General features: G+C 41.2%; 1 protein-coding gene across 5 annotated transcripts in view; it reads right to left on the minus strand.

The window, feature by feature from the left end:
- Positions 1-18,649, minus strand: part of PRICKLE1 (prickle planar cell polarity protein 1) — a 109,312-nt gene that overhangs the window by 27,924 nt on the left and 62,739 nt on the right. The window contains exon 1 of one of the 5 annotated variants that reach the window (XM_023535461.1): positions 10,750-10,931. The exons of 2 other annotated variants lie outside the window; for them this stretch is intronic. The gene's annotated coding sequence lies outside the window, so the exon portion shown is untranslated. Of the gene's footprint in view, positions 1-3,846; positions 3,977-4,490; positions 4,836-10,749; positions 10,932-18,649 lie in introns of those variants that run through there. 2 more of the 5 variants (XM_023535459.1, XM_023535462.1) reach the window with 2 other exon arrangements.

Consider the following 18,649-nt stretch of genomic DNA (forward strand, 5'->3'; position numbering starts at 1 on the left):
AAGAAAGCAGCCCAAGGTTGGGTGTGAAGAGATGAGATACTTTAGTCTCAGAAAGACTAGGAATATCCTGGGAGTTACTCCATGCCAGCCACGCAACACAAAGTGGAAGCATTCCATTTCCTTCTTTTGTCCTTTCTCTCACGTCTTCCTTCAAAATAGTTAAATAGCTACTTCTCGCCATTTAAGAAGACTCAAAAAGACAAACTGCTCTCAGATGCAGGACTTCTCCATCATCATATAATTGTCAAGAGAACATCTGACCCAAGGGGCAGAGCAATAGTTAGGGAATGGAATCTGGTGCTATCAGCATTCAGGAAACTCAGCCCTGAAGTCTTCATGCCTTTGACAAGCTACCAAACACCTTGGGGCCTGGTTCTTTACAATGGCAACTATTTTCCTTTCAAGGATGGTCTAAGGATATATAAGACTTTTAAAGAAAGAAATTATCTGAATATAAAGAACTGAAGTTACTATTAACGTCTACCCATTGGCATTACTTCCACTCTGACTACATAGATTTTCTTGAAGCTGACCAGAGAGACATCTGGAATAAGAACAACATGTTAATAAAAAAGACCAAAGGCTGACATGTGAGTTTCATCATTTTTTTTTTTTGAGTTCGAGCAGGCTCTAGTTTTCTGTGGAGCAAACGATTTTGACAAATTGTTGGCCTTGGAATCAGCTTCTAACCAGTCTCTACATAAAATGTCTGACACTAGTAATATATGCAGTGTACGCACACAAGTATGCACACACGCGCATACACAGCACGTATAATGGTCTACGGAGCATAGCAGGGTCTTTCCAGTAGTCTCAAGTAGAGTAACAATGGTAAGCATCCAGTAAACGCTTGGCTATAAGGTGGCACTTGATCCCTAAATTAGAGCATGGCGTCATTCATCCAATACATTGATGTAATGAGAGGTTCTTCATTAAATTTACTTTCCAGATTCATTCACTCCATTCATTCATCATACATCCTTATACTTAGAGACCATTAGTGGATGGTTCTGAGAAATTAAAAAAAAAAAAAAAAACAGCAACCCACAACTATTCTACTAAAAACCAGCACTTCTAATAAAAAGTATCCATTGTGGTAAGAATGTTTCCAAATTTTATTATATGTCCCCTTGCTTTCTTTAATGGTGGCATGTGTGTGTAAATTATATGTAACTTAGGTTTTGGCTGATCATGTGTTCTCATTCTGAGTAGAAAATGAACAGTAGAAGAAACACTGGCTTCAGGATTCAAGAAACAGGAGTTCTAATCCAGCCATCCAGCTGGGTGTGACCTTGGAACCTAGTTTCTCAAGAATATGAGGGGTTTGAGGGCTTTCTCACGATGCAGAGCTGATGTCCAGAGCTTTATGGTCCAAGATTCATGACTTTAGGGTGACTGACAAATTTTCATAGGTTTTTCTTCCCCTCCCTGCTCTTATGTTTGGATTCCTGCTACTTCAGTCTGTTCTTAAGTAACCTTTTCCCTCTCTCCACAACCAGAAATCTTTTAAAATTTGTTGCTTTTGATATTCTGTAAAGTAGGCAACTATTCTTTGAAAAAGTTTGTCTAAAAGTATATAAAATTATGGTGTGGACGAGGGCTTAGGCATTCCTCACATAAGCACAGTAATCACTGGTTAGATAACATATAGTATGTGAAGGTGTTACTCGAACTGGGTCAAAGATAAGTTTTGAGTCTTAGGTGATTGAAAGGTGATATACCAATATGGAAATACTACATAGGCAAGTCAGAAGGGAAATGAGAGTTTGAGGGGGTTAAAGAGAACGAATTCAGTCAGATATATGTTGAGGTGATAACTGTACATCAGTTCTGATATGGTTCCCATTATTAGTCATTTTCTCAGACCAAGTCACCAAATCAAATCAAAATCATGCAAATAGAAAACAATAATTTCCAGTGCCTGCCTTTGAAAATGAAGTCTAAGGTCACACCCCTAATTACAAATACTTTTCTCAATGGAATCCCACTCTAGTCCCTATGTGAGGGCTACCCTGCCATGGTAGGATTTCCATGAAAAGGTATTTCTCGTGTAAACATGCCTAAGGGAGTTAGAAATCCTTTGATCACCAAAAATCAGAACAGATACTGATTTGTGAACATTCACAAATCAGTTGGGTTAACATTCCCTAGGGGGCCCCTGCTGCTAAGTGCCATCCATCGCACCACAAACCCCTTAACAACTTCTTTGTTAAACTGCTTGTTAACAAGAAGATGCAAATCACACATACCCAATCAATAGCTACTGATTCTTCCAGGCTAAATATACAGGTAAATTAAATTTAACTAAAGGCTAATTTGGTATTACAGAAACCTGTAACACTTTCATTCTTTTCAATATACAATACACAACCCTTATGACTATATATATTTCTTTGTTTATGGTGTCATTATCTGAAAACTTTAAAAAAAAAAAGCCTGAGACCTATAAAAGTTATAGGTCAACATGATTACAATCAAGATTTGAATTTCATAGTAAAGAGATACTAAACTGTCATCTCTAAACTTTTCACACACCCAAAGAGCAAGCAATGCCTACGGTCTGCTAAAGAAAAGTCATTGCCAACAGAGCACACAATTCAATTTTACTTATATTGAAATGAACTGTAAAGGTAACTATAATAAAAATGTTTTTATATAAAATTTTTAAAATAACATAATAAAGGTATCTGAAGACACTGCTTGCAAAACTCTTCTTTACTAACACTACTTCATACCAGCCAATTAGTGGCATTAGGCCATGTGCCCTTTGGCAGTTTCTATATTTTCCAGGTAAACCTCCATCCAACTTGTACATTTTTCCAACAGCTGAGTGGCCTGTATGTACCATACGACTGCCAAGAAACTATCCATTTTTCCAAGAGGAAATGTGTACTCTGCAGGGTTTCAAAGCATTCTAATTTCATGCACAAATACATTCCAGGACAGTAAGACAGACTGCCTAACAAAAGGAGGAAACATGATGACAAAGCATGGTCTTATGCCAGAGCTACGCTTTTGGGGTCGGGTTATTTGGCTGTAAACCGGTATATAAAGACAAAACAAAAATGCATGTTGTGGTGTGAGGCGGACAACGCAAGGCACTGTTCTAATGAACTCATTATTTTCCATAATGGGGGACGCAGATCTTTTCTCAAAATCGTGTTCCAGTCGGTCGCCTATTGATATTTTGAATTTCTATTTTCAACGGCGGCCCAAGGAAACGGCAGCCAGACTTGACTCCAATGTACACACAGACTCAGGTTTCACCCTGTCACCTGTTGGCTCCTGAACAACACTCCTCTTTGTGAAACGTACAGCACTCATTTGAAACAAGTTTCCAGAGAAAACACTTCAAGAAAGTGTTTGAGAAGTCACAAGACTCGAGTTGTAAAAACAAATTCCATACATAGTCTGGTTTATACTGACATAGATTAATGTGAAAACCCAAGCTTTTGAAAAAGGGGTCGGCAGGGGAGCTCGAGAAAAAGGATGTCACCCTTCTTCGGGAAAATTCAGCGGCGGCTGGCTGTTGAGGCTCGGCTGGGTCATCCCATGCCCGCATCAGGAAAGAGGCACCGTGGAGCAGGCGTCAGCGTCCCGAGCGTCCCGCAATCCCTACCCTCCGCGCGGCGGTGGCGGCTCGAGCCACCAGGGGGCGCCCGGAGCCACCGGTCGCTGCCGTCCCTCCGGCCCCTTCTCTGCCTCCCGGGTCTCCCGCACCCAGAGGCCGATCTCAAGACCCAGCGGCTGGGAGCGAACCCCTCCCCGGAGCCGACGGGAGGCCCGCGGAGAAGAGTCCTCCAACCCCTGGGCGGTGGAGTCGCCTTAAAACCCCTTCTTACCCACCTCCTGAAGAAAGCCTCGCGCCGCCTCTCGCCGCAGCGTCACCTCCAAGGAAGAGACTCGCCCCAAGGCTGGACGGCGGCATCGAGTGCCCAAGGGGCCCCGAGTCTATGGCCCAACTTCCGACAAGAAGTCCCCTCCCCGTGGGCGCACAATGACGCGCGCACCCCTGCAGCCCTCGGCGGTCAGTGCCAGCCGCCCGGCTGCCATCAAGTCCCGGGACTCAGACCGCTGGTCCCACCTGCGGTCGCAGGCAGCGGGGCCGAGCGCGGCCTGCAGCTCCTCGGGGTGCCTGTCGCAGCCCTCGCAGCCCCGAGCCCTACGGCGAGCGCTCGCCGCCCACCCGCTCTGCTACCGGCAGAAGCTGGCGGCCGGCGCGGCGTGGCTGCCGAAGGAAAACAGGGCTGAGTGCCCTCCAGGTCACCCTCGCCCACCCATTTCCGGAGGAGACCCCAGCAGGGCGGGGACGGTGGGGCGAGAGCAGCGAGCGCAGGGCCCTCATTAAACCGCGGCGGGCTGCGCCCCCTCTCGCGGCGCAGCGCGGGCCCCGCCCGGCTGGCGAGGGGTCGCCCCCGCCCCGCCGTGACCCACTCTCCCCCTGCCCGTCCTCCTCCAGCCCACTTTCGGTGCAACGCAGCGATCCTCACCCCTGCAGCCGCGACCAACCGCGGGGGTCCGGGAAAAGGTCCTACTGCTCCCCGGAGACCCTCTGTCCCAGCCGGCGTCGCTGACTCTGCTCCCTCGGGTTTGAGTTGCCTCGTCCAGGCCACTGCATCCCCCACGCCCGAGCTCTGCGGCTCCCCAGGATCCTCCACCGCGGAGAGAATACCCCCCGTCTCCGCTCTGCAGCGGGAGCCCGCCAGGGGCCGGCGATCTTCAGAAGTAACCAGAGCCCGCATTTAAAAAAGTAACCATTTCGCTTCCTGCCGGTCCCACCCTCCGCAGAGCGCAGCGGGTCGGCCCGCCGGCTCGCGAAGCCGGCCCGGCTCTGCTCCCCGCTCCCGTCCGCAGGAGGCGCCTGCCCAGCGTGATCTCGCCGCCCTCTTTCCAGGAACTGTCACTGCTGACCGTGCCCCTGGCAGGTCTCCACGAGGTCCCGCGAGCACGTTCCTCGAAAAGTTCCCCACCCACTTGGCCAGCCTCGCGGCTCGGGCACCAACCTCCGTCCGCTGACTCCACAGCCGCGAGACCCTTAGTGAGGGGAACAGCTAAGAAGCAAATACCCCAGGACGCTTATGTAAACTTCCCCCTCCCGCAGGTGCACGCGCGGACCACAAAACGCTGAGAGAATATGCAAAGCCACCTCTTGAAGAAATCATCTCCACTCTGCCCATAACAATGATGTCAGCAAATGGCACGTTTAACCAAGTTCTCACTTGGAAGGGCTCATTAACATATGAATTCTTTCCGCAGGACTTTTCTTGCATTTCGGAGTGATTCCTACTGCTTAGCGCAGGAGATTTATTTTTATCAGTAAATAACAGCAAAAGAAAAGGAGCCAGGTCACGGGATGCACTTAATTAATCAAGTACATGAACAAGAATTTTTATAAGTAGATTAAGTGAATATCATTATTCAAACACAAGAACGTGCCCCTTACCTAAGGCTAATCTTGCTTCCGAACGATTTTAAGAGAAAGTGAACTTTGGCATTAGATGTCCACAGAAAGGACCAAGAAAAGCAAAACAAACAAACAACCACCACCAACAAAAAAACCCCAGAACCTCAAAGCAAGCCCAGAAATGACAGATTAGTAATAAGATTCAGCAGATTCAGCAGAGGTCTGAATCTTCTCTGAACTACAAACTTTAATTTCTATAATAACTTATCACAAGGTTATAAAATGACAAGCAAATGGAGAGAAAAAGAGGCAATAGTTGTTTTGCTAGCTAATAAAAGCAATTTAAAACGGTCACCAATACCTTCAATTTCTTTGGTATCCTATTTTATTTTTTTAGGTAAAAGAAAAATCCTTCTACCATCAGGATTCCTTGGGAGTGGTTTGCAACATATATGTTTCTGCAGTATAGGACTGAACAATAGCCCATTGTAACTGATTTAAAAATACACAAACAAGTTGCCATAAATAGAGCAGTCAAGTAAATACCTCTGTGGCCAATTTCTGTTATCTCGGTTGCAAAGCAAGGCAGCTGAGAAGTTGCTTTTTTTACTTTTTTAAAGTGGCAGAGACAAAAAAAAAAGTGGCTCTGTCGGTGGGGTGGTTTGGAAACACAGATTGAGACAACAGGATTTGTAACTCTGTTGGCCAATATAGATTCCAGTTTTGAAGACCAATTCTAAGACAGAGCTTCTCTAAACTTCCCCCATTGTGTGGGGATTTGTGGGAGGGTTGGGGGAGGACTTCAAAGGTAACCACTTTCCTCTGTGGAGTTGTGAAATTAACCATGAATACCTAGGTTAGACTTCCTTTTCCTATTTCATTCTGTTAGGGCTTCCTCAGGGAAGTCATCAATTGACAGTATCAATAGGACAGATGTGCAATCAGTTATTAATTTAAATCAAACCCTAAACTATCATATCATTATGATAAAGGGAGGTTCAGCATGCCAATGGATCCTTTGGATTCAGTAAGCCAGGTGGATCCTTTTTGAAACTGCTTTGAAAGGAGAGCTACAAGTTAGCCAAGGCCACAGAACCCTCCCAACTACAAAGCATAGTAACACTTAATCAGTATTAAATGTCAGCCATTGTAAAGTGTGCTTCCTCTAACGCAGTTACTTATAAATACTGTTTGTTACATTATCAACAGGTACTGTCAGTTTTATTGTCTATTGTTAAGTGATTTTAGTGATGAAGGAGTTTGGAGACAGTTAAAAGCTTCCAACTAATGTTTAATCTGAATCTAACAGCCTTTAGTCTGGTCTGAAAGGCATTGTTATTGTCAAGGGTGAACTTATGCAAGGATAGGGAGCAAGGACTCCAATCAGCACCTTTTTGTTTCAGCCAGGTGGAATATTCATTGCTTGCAGTTCACACTTGAGGGGAGGCTGAGAAAGGAAGCTCAGAAATTCTCAGGACTTGGCTCCCTCACCCTATTCTGGTCTCTGCTCTACTGTCACCTCCTCAGAGAAGCCTTCTCTAACCCCTGCCCCCAATCCCAAATATCATCCCTCCCTTTGTTGGCGCTATTCGTCTTCATAGCACTTAGCTTGCTTGAATTATATGTCTATTTGTCCATGTTTGTTGTCTTTCTCTTCTGCTAGAACATGGGAACTTTAGAGATTCACTATCTTATTCTCAGCACCTGGGTCATGCCAGGCAGTAGCAGACAAGTTCAATAAACATGAGTTGAATGAATGATTTCTGGACATTCTTCTCAGGACCTCACATCTATATCATACCCGTTTCTAATCTAAAACCAGACTGAACTGCAATGTCCTACTAGAGGAGCCTATGGTAGAAAAACAGAAAAATGCCAAGGGCATTTGTTTGTCAAATGCCAGCCAGTTCTATTGGGTCTGGAAGAAAGAGATAAAGTACAAAATATAAAGCAAACCTTGGTGCTATTCCTTAGTTCTTCTGTGGTTTGTATACAGTGACCTTGAGGTCTTTTTCTGTTCTGTGCCTATTTTTTTCATTTGTAAAACAGACCTGCTTTCTAGTTTTAAGAGTCAGAGTTGTTCTTGGTCTCAGACATTTGGAAGGATTTGTAACTAATTGCCAACAATCTAGGAATAGTCTATTTAATGATTGGATGTCATTAAGTTTCTTAATAGAAAAGGGAGACCGAGGGCGCTAATATTCATCAAATAACATCTCACTCTGTTTGAGAGACAGTTGGCATATAAAATGTTAAGTAGGGTGACAGTTTTGGTCTTCAGTGGGGACACAGAGTCTTAGAACAGCAGTTTGGTTGTGTTTGCCATGGGTTGGTCTGTGTAGAGATAGAATCACAACGCCTGTATCTAGAATATAATTTCTAATTAAAATGGCTTTAAAATTTTTTTCAAAAATCACAAAATCATACAATTTTAGAGTCGACAAAAGCCTATGGGATCCTCTATCTTGTCCAGATAAAGAAATGAGAGCCAGAGGAATAATCGTAATAATTCTTAATGCTTGCTACCAGATTTGTTACCACCAAAAGCTTAAGTATTTTTCTTTCTTGTTAATTTTAAACATTTCTGTTGTACCTCAGGTTTGGCCATACACCCTGTGGGGTCATGGCACATTTGCAAGTTCTAGTTACCATTAGCTGAGTCTGTAGCACCCACAGGGAAGGGCCCCAAGGCAGATATCAGCTCTTCCAAGAGTTAACAGGCATTATGGTGTTTTATAATAGGTTGCAGTTTCTCTAGGTCTCCAATTACTTTCTTTCCCCTTTGATTATATTTAAAGCAATGTGATTAGAGAGTACTGGTTCTTTAACATTTTTTACACCCAGTCCCTCTTTAGAGTTACTACTTCAATCCTCCCAGCCAAACATTTCCTCCCCCTACTCCAACTGCCTTTGTGAGGTAAATCCTTCCTTCAAAGTACCCTGATGCATTGAGTTTGGAGTTAGGATACTTAACTCCACTTAAAAGTATCTATTCTCTGTCAATTAATAGATTCTTTGGTTGAGTCAAAAGATATTCGTTGAAGGGCAGTACTATTAGACCTAGACCCTTCCCCCTTAACTTAAGGATTTCCTTTCCTAAATTTCATATTCTATTTATATCTCGATTTATTTCGAAAAGAAAACAAAATATATGAGTGGGAAAAATTATTTTATTTTCTAACATACACAACAAATCATGATACACTGTGATTACACTACAACTGAGGTGTGGCTAAATTCTAATATGAGACTAATAGGAAATATTGCTTAATCCGTTCTGGTTAGAAGGTGAAGATCGAGAAAGTGTGAAGGTGGGGTGACATTTGAGCTGGATTTAAGGATTAAAAGGAGCTGATCAGGGTAATTAATACAGTAGAGTTGGGGTAGGGAACAGGGCCTAGCACATGTTGAGCCAATTAAAGACTGAGGGCCAAAGGAATGAGTAGCTCTTCAACCCATGGTAATGGGATGGGAGGACAGGAAGATAGGAAGCAAAGGCCAGAGGGAGACAGTGCCTGAAGGAAGGCAGGAACAGACTGTGAATGGCTGTGCATGCCAGGACCTCTAAGCTATTCTAGGGGCTGTGGGGAGCCACAGAGTTTAAATGAAGAAGAGTGACATGATTGTATCTATGCCCTAATTAGAGAGAGGGCAGAGAGAACAGTGTGGGGTAACCAGATGGGAACAGCCTAGCCGTTGGCCCAGTAATCAAGGGCAGAGAAGACAAGACAGTGTGTCTGAGGGTGAATAAATGGATTCGTGGTGGCCCTGTGTGTGTGGTGGGGGTCAGAGGACAGGCAGATGGGGCACTGACATCCCTAAAGGAGTCAGCATGGTTTACTTGAAAGACAACCAACAGTTTAGTCCTGATGTGAGTGTAACTCAAGACCCCAAATATTTTTCACGGCCCATGGGAGACAAACTCAAGGTAATCTGAAACATTTACAAATCTAAGCTCAAAGTTTATCTTCCTGTGTATATTTAAAATCAATATCTAAAATATAGTTTTTACATCCTCTAGGGTTAAAGAGCTCAAGGGCCATCGTTAGGAAAGGAACAGGGACATGATTAGAAGATTATCTGTGTCCAAGACCCAACCTAACTAACTGCGACTGCAGAGATCAAGGTGACACTGGAAAGTGAGTGTAAGTGGGGGCCTACGATCTAGCAGTTAGTGTTTTATATAAAACATTAAATAACAAATATTGCTTTGTCTTAAATTTTAAAATTATACAATATTTTTTGCTTTAGCCCATGAACTACACACTCAAAGCTATTTCGCTCACCTGTTTATTTTCTTATGCTACTTAAACTCTCCACCACCTAAAATGGTTGATTCTCCACAAGGGAAAATCTGGGCCAACAAAGGCATGCTGGCTTTTAACACTGTTAACTGTGTGCTATAACTAATCAAGGTGTTCTTAGAGAGGTGTCAGCAAAGAATTATTTCAAGCAGCCAGAAGCCTCTTGCCAAAAAGAAAAAGGTCAGCAAAGCTTTCCATAACATTTCTTTATCTTATCTAAGATCCCAAGTCCCTTTCTGCAACTGTGGGAATTTAAAGGAGGTGATTTTGTAGTGGAGACTGGTTTACAAGCTTTAATTAGATTGTGTCAGGGCCAGGATTTGGAATTCAAATTATTCTGCTGGTCCTGAGTCACACAGTTCCAGATAAGTAACAGTCTTTTGATACAAGTTACTTTTAATATTTCCTTTCTCCTTTATGCCTGGCACTTTAGTATCTTCGACACTGAGTTTGCATTGAATTATAGAGGGGTTAAGGGCAGGGATCTTGTCTGTTTTGTGTAGTGATATATCCCAAGTACAGAGACGCACAGGCCTGGTACATTAGGCACTTTGCCTGGTACATAGTGGATTCTCAGTAAATATTTGTGGAGTGGCGAGTGACTGTTCTGTACTCATTTGATCTCCCCCCGAACCTGACTCAGACCTTGCACATACTAAACACTCCCAGTTAGATCTCGATTATCAGTCTATTAATTCTTTTTTTTCTTTATTTTTATTTGGATTTTTTAAAAAGTGAGTCAACTAATTTGAGATTCAACATTCCAGTTTTGATATTTAAAGGAACCTTGTCAAATTTATCATTTAGGTAATTTGTTCTTTGTGGCTGATAACATCTGATATGAACTTAAATGAATTGGCTAAACTGAAACTCTCTTTAGAAAGCTCAAATTTCTAAATCATACTCTCTACCCACTTCCGAATCAATACCCTCCTTCCTCCTGTTTATGGTACCACCGAGTTAGCCAGAAACCTGATCATCACGGACATTTTCTGTACTCTAGCTGCCCGCCTTCTTGCCTACCCTCATTCAATTACTTACCAGATTTTGCATCCTTTAACTTTTTTGTTGATTCTGCATCCCTCCTCCGTACCCTGATGACTACAGCTGTCCATCTTCCGCACCCTGCGATGCTACAGCAGCCTAATTCATCTCCTCAGGTCTTCTCATCTCTACATTCTTTCTCCTTCCCTTTACCACATATCTAATGTGCTAGTCTCCTACTTTAAATCCCTCGGTCAAAGTTTTCCCAACACCTGCACGAGATAAAATTAAGGTTCTTTGCAGTGAAGACCTCCATTTCAGGCCCTGCTGATCTCTCCAACTCTCTCCTTCTCTTGCCATACCTCACTTTAGGCTCTGGAACTGGTGGTTTCCAACCATATCATGCTATTTTATGACTAATTCTGCTGTTTTATCTACTTGGAGCTGTCTAGCCACTCACTTTTATTTGCCTGGCTCACTCTTACTTCAAGACTTGATTCAGGGTAGGTCCAGGAAATGTCTCCTGAAGCCCTATTAGACCAAGGGCTTGTACCGCCACTGCTCCAGGACCCTCCATTAGTCCCAAGACTCCCATCTTATTCAGGCCAGTCCCTCCACAAAAATTATTGCTTATTTTCTTTTGCAATCAGAAATTCTATTCATTGGAATAATGGGATGCTCTTCCTATGTGCAGACAGCTTTGGGATAACCCAGAGGCTCAACCTTTCCACTCAGCAGCTGCACCAATAAAGAGATGGTCTATAGTCACTATTTTGGTTAGTATTAGTGTATAGAAGAGATATGTTTTTTGAGAAACACACTTCTGGTGTTTCCAGCTCCTTCAAAGAGCTTTCCCAAATGCTTCTATTGTCCTTCAGCCAAGCCAGTCCCAAACAGTTCAGTAACCAGCTATTCTGAGTGGAAACAGTCATGTTAGGTTGCTGGATTAACACAGACCACAGCAAGCATGACACCCCTTCTTGAGTGGTCAGCTCGTAATTTCAGATATGTTAATCTTGTCTCTAGACTAGATGCTTCTTGTGAGCAGTATCTGACCCCGTCTGTTATTTCACAGTATTGAGCATAAAAAAGATGACTTGATAGAGTGGACTTTGGTTACATACAGTGGATTTTGGTAAGATGCAGAAGCCAGGACTACGTGAGTGGACTTTTCTCCAGTCATTTACATAAGTAACACACCCTGAAGTGGCATAGGCTATAGTTCCATATGCAAAACTGCCTGATCCAACACCCATTTACACTGCTTCAAATCCAAACCTCTAAAACACAACCAAATCCTTAATAGTCTGTTGTGGACCACAGTGAAGAATAATTTTTAAGGCACAACGTAAATGTAAAGTGATAGATCTATAACATCAGCCTCAGAGTCTGTGGGATAGTGAAACTGGAAGTTAGATTATTCAGAGACAAAACATAATTCTTAGGCTAAAGGTGAAAGTGGCTGCTTTAGAAAGTGAAGGATTTTCTAAGGAAAACCTGGGTGTGCTTTCTCTGAAAATGATCATGGTGAAGAACCTCTGTCAGGGATTAAAGTGGGGTCTGAGTGGTTCTGGAGGCTGGGAGCATCCTTAGCACCCTTTAGGGAAAGGAAGCATCGCCTTGGGGCATTCCATTGAGTGCCTGGTATAGGGCTTTCCTTTCAACAAGTATTCAGTGACTTAAAGACAGTGGGGACTCGGTATAGAAGGAGGAGTCAAGTATGTATTAGAATTGAATGTCATTTTGGATGTATAGTGTGATGTTACTACATTTTCTTTGGTGATATATTAAGAACACAATAATGCTAAATAAATCTCCCGTATTGTTATTATAGCAAATGTAACAACTTATAGAGTATTTGTATGCTAGACATTGTACTAAATTTTGTACATTTTTTTTAAAAAAAAATCTTTATAACAACATAATGTAGATCTTATATTCCTCATTTTACAAATGAGAGAAGGTAAGTTGCTTACCCACCTAATCATCAGCTAATTAGTTCAAGAGATTGGATTTAAAACCTAGTCTGACGTCAAAGCCTGTAAACTGCTATATTATTTGCTTTTAAAGCAGAGCTTCTTATAAGTAGCAAAATAAAATGTGTTGCTTTCCCCAAATTGTCTTTCAGCAACATCATCAGGAAGTAGGAAGAATAATTCTAGAAGTTTTAAATACTGGGTTATTTTAGGTAGAAATAAAGCAAGAACTGTCAGTCTCACTTAGGGGAGCTTAATGACAATATATTGGCTTTGCTGGCCTCTAGGACCAAAGAGTTGTCAGCTCAAAGGAATTGGACAACCCCCATCTGCAACCCTGGGGGCCCTCAGACAAATGAGACCCTGTGCTTTAAAGCAGTTCACTGAATCATTTTAATTTCTATAGATACAAAATCATTTTATTGTCCAAATACAACAAAACTGCCCTGTATTTGAGGATCATTTATATAACAGTTGCTCTGTTGCCTATTAAGTCATTACCAGTATCAGGGCATGCTAAGCTCTTACTCACTCTCGGATGGGTTCGGCAGCCCAACCATCACCTCAACTTAAAGGCAAATTATGCTAAAGAAAGGACAAATCATAAGAATGGTTCAGTTTATCACTTGTGTGTAACCCATTCCACTGAACACATCTCACATGACATCCTGAAGGCAAAAGGCATGCAGCCATTAATAAACTTGTCAGACAAAATTGATTACAGCTCAACTCCCAGAACCATAATACATTATTTTTTAAATTTTTTTTAAGGTCCTTCAGCTCAGTTGCAGCAAATGAAAAAAAGAAGACAATGGAATTAGTAATCTGCCTAGCAGCTTTTCTGGGCAATTCTAATGCCCAATATGTCCCCTTAACAAAATTTCTTGCAGATGAGCTCAAATAATAGGAGACTCATATTACATCACACAGACTTGTAAAGACAATCTGCTTCCTACTGAACGGCAAACATTTTTACTTAACACAAACTCTAGTTCCAATTTAAGACTGCTGATTGTATTATTGTTTATGTACTAGAAAAAACCATGTTTTGTTTTGTTTTTTCATCATGAACCATTTCTGAAGTTTTTAGCTTTCAATAAATTCTAACAAGATTCCAGGAATTTCTGAAGTATTTTCTCTACCTTTTGGAAAAATATGTTTGGGAGGAGGAGGGAAGCAATTTAGTAAAGACTGAAAATGTCATTAGAAAATAGTTTTATGACATATCATGTTTTTAGAATATGAAGAGTCAAAAGTTTTTTTTTGAAAGAATCCAGTGATGTGGTTAGACAATCTCTTCAAATGGAGATACCACTCAAAAGATAAAAGAGGAGGGCAAATTCCTACACAAGCAACACTTAAAGATCGTCTTCTTTTCTAAGAATCTTCTCAACATGAAACTGTCAAATCCCTAAGAATACCATTCATGAAGTGCAGTTGTTTTTTCACAATCAGGCATATTAAAATCTACAGAAAAATGCTGGTCACTCTGTTTCTCATACCTAATTAAAAGAGTTCTTAGGGAGAATAAATATGATGATCACATACATAAATATCAGGATCCTTTAAAGCCTATAGTGGGAACGTCTAGGCATTTTCATGCTGCTGCTTTGTAATAAATTTAATTTTGAGTTGAATTAATTATAAGAGGAAAACTAATTCAAGATGACCACCAGTGTGCTGCCTACCTAGCCTGCCAATTTTCTGTGCATTGAGAAAGTATTCACTGTCACCATCATTGGTGACATTACCTGGAGAAATTAGGAAAAAGTGGGCTGGGACCTCTGCCATGTTACTCCCAGGAACCTGCCAACAGGTATGTCAGCCATGACCCTCACTGGGTAGATTGCTGGTGGCAGTTTTTCTTTTGAATAGAGGAGGAACCGACAGATAATTTACAGAATAGCTTGGAAGTGAATGGACATTAACACTTATTTTGTTTTGTTTTCCAGATGTCCATGAAGGGCGGAAATATAGAAATACTTAACCAGGATACTTAAAAGGTATGATTTAAAAAATAATTAATTTCTTCTCTGCTCTTTTCTAGTTCTAACTCTCAGAGACTCACATTTTACACTGGAATGTATTTTTCGAGGCAAATGGGAAAAAAGGACCAGATTTCAGATGTCTCTTTTCTCTATTTCTTTCCTTCGCCATAAGGCTTTCTTTATGGAGCTTTCGGTCTTAGGTTTCCATAACCTCCTAATGCAAAACAGGCTAAGAAGAGCAATGACTATAACAAACCACATGTTGCTTTGCTTTTCTTTTCTGAGGAGGAAAAAAATCCAGCTTACAAGAAGAGTATGCAAACTTAGCTGTTAACTGAAATAAAAGATGTTTTAAAGGTTTCTTAACCCCAGTCATGGCCATCTTGTAATATTTTAAAATATGAACTGAAACATATGATTATGATAAACTCTGATTTTACTTAAAAGCAAACAGAAGATGTTAAAACCATGGATAACAGTTTACAAAATTAATTTTGACTTACGAGGCAATCTGAATATTTTCACCTAGGCCAAAGATAAGAGACACAATAAAAAATTAACTTCTAGGATTTCATTGTGAAATCGGACACTAGTGCATTCTGAAGTCTGGATTAACAATCTATATCTGGGCTTCCACGGACTTGCATAAATTATTCAAAAATTTTATGGCTCAATTCAGCTGTCAAAGAGAAGAGCCTTTTGACAACACTTCACACCTGTTACTTATCTAGTAAAGTCCTGGGCTTAGTTACTCCCACCTGGGATGAGCATGTCCAGACTTCCCTCACACTCACTTTACACAAGGGAATAGGTTCTTTGGAGTGCCGGGTAGTAAAGAAATTAAGACACACTAAAATCCCTGGAATTTTCCCAAAATAGACTGTCACGATACAGATCTTAACTAAAGTAACCACTGAGAAAGGAGCACAGACCTTACAAAACCATCACAAGATATGTTCTATTTCGAACTCTTCAATGTAACATATACATATATACACACACGACAGTGAAGAGCTACTGACTTCGGATTCTGTTCTAAGGAAAAAACAACCAAAAGTAAATAAAGAGTAACAGAAATTATGCAAGCTAACTTTTCTTCTGGTTGTTATAGTCATAGGAAATGTGAATGCAGGCTATTAGTGACTCCATTTTATTTCTTTATTCCTCTCCCCAAATCAATATCCATCAGAATATTCCCAGCTGCTGGGGTAATTCTCAGCTGTGGGAATCTGTGATTTACCCCCAAACCTTTTTCATCCACTGACTCAACTCACTTAATAAAGGGATGAAGCCTAGGTCAAGTGTGAGATTCCTACAACCTCTACAAATAACCTCCCTGTGGTCCTTCTATAGTCAATCAGCATATCATTCAAGGGGATTCTGGTTATTGAATTATGTGACAAAGGGCATTCTTGGCAAAAGAGGTTTGAGACAAACATCTAGTTTAAATTCTGAGTCAGTGGCAAAAAAGAAACAAAAACTTAATTCCTTACAAAAATCACATGTGGATTTTAAAAGTTCTACATAGTAACTATCACACTGAAATATCAATTCTGCTGATGGTTTTTTAAAAAGGGAGATAAGACGCAGAGAAAAGTGGGGTCCTAGGAAAAGCCTACATCATAAAATATGAAAGTACTTAAAAAGCAGGGGACAGTAAAAGTTGAAGGCAGATTTCTGCAAACAGAGCCAGAGTAAGCTCAGAGGCGCCTCTCCTGGACAGGCATCCTGGGAGTGATGCCAGGAAAGGAAACTTCTAGTCCAGGGAAATTCGGTGGGCAGAGTACAGGAAAATCGCTTAGTTTTAATTCAAGTGTCTTTAAGGAGAATATTCTGGCAAGGAACAAAAGGGTACCTGCTTCCAACAAAAGCACATTGAGTGGGCAGAAAATCTGACTGGAACAAGGGTCACTATGAAACTGATTCCACAAATGGATTACTTCTCTCTTTTGGTGGCATCTGAGCATGGCAGGGACATTAGAAAGCTATTTTGATGCAAAATTGGCTGTGTTTGAAAATATTAATTGAGATTTGTATTAGTTAAGACTCTATGGTTGCAAGTAATAGAAACGAATTTAAGGAGAAAAAAGGTGGGGTGGTGATAATTTACTGGAAGGATATAGAGATGTCTCAGGAAACACAGGGCAGGAATGTAGCTGAGTTTCAGAAAATGACTTCGATTCAGAAATGGAAACCCTCAGAAGTCTAGGCAGTATTCTTCCTCTGTCTTCTGTCTCTGCTTCTTTCCACTTTATGCTTCTCTCCTCACAGACAGGACTTTGTGGTTTCTCAGTCTATGAGGTTAAAAAACGGCCACCTCCAGTTTTGGGGTTAGAATCCAACATGACTGCCAAGGGCCTACCACTTGACCCTATTTCCATGGGAATAGATAGATTTGGATTTGGGAGTGCGCATATTATGGGCTGCAATCCAGTAATGCCCAGAGAAGGTGGAATTGTTTTGCACAGATACTCCAAAAATGTCTATTAAATGGATTTAAAAATTCTATTTGTAGAATGAGGCAAGAGTATCTACTATTAGATATTATGGTTGGGAATTAGGTCATCCATTTTAGTGGTGATCAAGCAGCAATGAATGGAAATCACCTGACTAGAAATCGCCTGGAAAGCCTTACAGATGCCTGGATCATATCTCTATAGATTTTGATTCAGTAAGTCTGAGTTAGGACCCAGAAATTGCATTTCATACTGTCTAGCTGGGTAATTGCAATTTTTAAGAGAGTTTAGACACCATTCGTCTTGGTTAGTCTTGGTTAGTAGCTCTTCTAAGACCATGGTAAATTTGTAGAATGAGAAGGAGCTACTTTAAGTTTTCATTGAGCAGTCAATGAAAAATTCTACTGGACATCCCAAGGTCTTCAATACTGCTCCTGAAGCAGTCATGCTTGATGAGTTAATCTCAGATTCCTTTCATGAAAAGTTCTGAAAGAATAAATGTCACTTTAGGGATTTAACCCACCTACGTTGTCTTTCTCCAGTGAAAGTTAACTTCTCTTTTACTATGTTAGGCAAAACTATTCTTTTGGTTTGGCTTGTGGTGCTGGTTTTAATCCACAAAACTTTTGAAAACTATGGTTTCTCATGGATGTTTGTAGAATGGATTAAAAAAACATGAAATGAGAAATTTAGAAATTAAAGCCAATTCACATCTAATATTTAAACCCATTGTTTTGGGAGTATGCAATGCTTGATTTTAATTATGCATAGTTTCTGCAGTTTCAACACATTTCCTATGCATGAGTTCCACTCTCATGAAGCTTTTGAGGCAAGTGCTACTTCCACAGATGTAAATTAACTGCCGTCCTGCTGGGTAGGGCTGTTGAAACTTGAAGGCTGCTGGGCAGCTGCTGTCTCCCTGAGTTTCGAGTGTTCATTAGCGTCCCAGCACATGAACACATAGCAGGCAGATCACATGTCATTTGGGGGTCAGGGGGTACTTACTGAAAATACATAAGCAGATCAAGTTGTGTAGACAAAGCAGAAAAACAATAAATCACGTGACCCTTACAGACATAAGATGGGAAGGTGTTTGAATCCTTTTGAACTAAACATACTCCAATTCACTGGGAGAGTACAATATTGGCAGAGGACAGAAAAGGTTTCCCCTATCCTACAACCCACTATTTGCCTCAAAGTGACAACTAACAAATGATTCAATCTGTTCACAACTTTATGTATCTCTTGCTCTTCTCTGCTACATTAATTTTCCTTTCTTCTTGCATCGGTTCTACACCTTTTCTCTTGCTTAGTCTTCTGATTTGTTTTATTATACGGGAGAATTTTTCTCGAGCTATCATCATATTAATGTAAAGAAGAATTCTTTCGGAGGAACTAACCTGCAGTCCCCATCACACCATCAATGGAGGTGGCATCTGAGAAGGCAGAAGAGCCTAAATGATGTTGATGGACATTTCCAAAGCTTGTGCATCTGTGTCGATTTAAGGCAGAAAAATAGAAGACGACTATGGCTAGT

Source organism: Pteropus vampyrus, unplaced genomic scaffold, assembly GCF_000151845.1.
Source record: "Pteropus vampyrus isolate Shadow unplaced genomic scaffold, Pvam_2.0 Scaffold140, whole genome shotgun sequence".
NCBI classification, from domain to species: domain Eukaryota; kingdom Metazoa; phylum Chordata; class Mammalia; order Chiroptera; family Pteropodidae; genus Pteropus; species Pteropus vampyrus.